Source organism: Somniosus microcephalus, chromosome 12 (assembly GCF_052327205.1).
Source record: "Somniosus microcephalus isolate GS21.2 chromosome 12, FLI_Smic_1.0, whole genome shotgun sequence".
Taxonomy (NCBI): Eukaryota; Metazoa; Chordata; class Chondrichthyes; order Squaliformes; family Somniosidae; genus Somniosus; species Somniosus microcephalus.
In genome coordinates this window covers 164,975,700-164,977,448 of record NC_140998.1, presented here as the reverse complement: position 1 = coordinate 164,977,448, position 1,749 = coordinate 164,975,700, and positions in this window count along the sequence as shown.

Sequence of the window (1,749 nt, the reverse complement as noted above, 5' to 3'; positions counted from 1 at the left end):
GGGGGGGAGAGAGTGGGGGGGGGAGAGAGTGGGGGGGGGGTGAGAGTGGGGGGGGGAGAGAGTGGGGGGGGGAGAGAGTGGGGGGGGGGAGAGAGTGGGGGGGGGAGAGAGTGGGGGGGGGAGAGAGTGGGGGGGGAGAGAGTGGGGGGGGAGAGAGTGGGGGGGGAGAGAGTGGGGGGGGGGAGAGAGTGGGGGGGGGGAGAGAGTGGGGGGGGGGGAGTGGAGGTGGGGGGGGAGAGAGTGGGGGGGGGAGAGAGTGGGGGGGGACGAGAGTGGGGGGGGACGAGTGTGGGGGGGGGACGAGAGTGGGGGGGGACGAGAGTGGGGGGGGGAGAGAGTGGGGGGGGGAGGGGGAGAGTGGGGGGGGAGGGGGAGAGTGGGGGGGGAGGGGGAGAGTGGGGGGGGGAGGGGGAGTGGGAGAGTGGGGGGGGGGAGGGGAGAGTGGGGGGGGGAGGGGGAGAGTGGGGGGGGAGGGGGAGAGTGGGGGGGGGAGGGGGAGAGTGGGGGGGGGAGGGGGAGAGTGGGGGGGGGAGGGGGAGAGTGGGGGGGGAGGGGGAGAGTGGGGGGGGAGAGGGAGAGTGGGGGGGGAGGGGGAGTGGGGGGGGGGGAGGGGAGAGTGGGGGGGGGAGAGGGAGAGTGGGGGGGGGGAGAGGGAGAGTGGGGGGGGGAGAGTGAGAGTGGGGGGGGGGGAGGGTGGAGTGGGGGGGGGAGGGGGAGGTGGGGGGGGAGGGGGGAGAGTGGGGGGGGAGGGGGAGAGTGGGGGGGAGGGGGGAGAGTGGGGGGGAGGGGGAGAGTGGGGGGGGAGGGGAGAGTGGGGGGGGAGGGGGAGAGTGGGGGGGGGAGGGGGAGAGTGGGGGGGGGAGGGGGAGAGTGGGGGGGGGGAGGGGGAGAGTGGGGGGGGGAGGGGGAGAGTGGGGGGGTGGGGGGAGAGTGGGGGGGAGGGGGGGGAGGGGGTGGTGGGGGGGAGGGGGAGAGTGGGGGGGGGAGGGGGAGAGTGGGGGGGGGGGTGGGAGTGGGGGGGGGGGGGAGTGTGAGAGTGGGGGGGGGGAGAGTGGAGTGGGGGGGGGGAGAGTGAGAGTGGGGGGGGGGGAGTGGGAGTGGGGGGGGGGGAGAGTGGGAGTGGGGGGGGGGGAGAGTGAGAGTGGGGGGGGGGAGAGTGAGAGTGGGGGGGGAGGGGGAGAGTGGGGGGGGGAGGGGGAGAGTGTGGGGGGGGGGGGGGGGAGTGTGAGAGAGAGCCAGACAGCCAGACAGAGTGAATACACACGCTGAAGATGGGCTGCTGAATTTTTAGTGTTTTTAGTGTTTAAAGTGGGGGGAAAAAAGGTTCATTTCAAGTTTAAAAAGGTTTTAAAGTTAAATTTAGTTCTAGTTAAGTTAGTTTAATTTGTTTAGTTAAGTTTAAGTTTAGTTTAGTCTAGATTAAGTAAGGAAGGAAAAGACCACCAAAGGAAAAAAAAACCAGAGGAAATTAGAAAAAAAAAGCCAAAGAAAAAAAGAAATAAGGGAAAAAAAATATACAAACCAAAGAACAGCGGCCGCACGGGGCCACAGCAGCAGCAGAAGCGAGGTGACTCGGCCGCATCGGGAACCGAGGCGCGAAGGCCGCACGGAGACGCAGCGGCAGCTGGAGCGAGGAGACTCGGGGAGGCCGCTTCGGGAAACGAGGCGAATCGGGGAGGCCGCACGGAGACGCAGCGGCAGCCGGAACGAGGTGACTCGGGGAGCCCGAGCGGCGAACGAGACACGGCC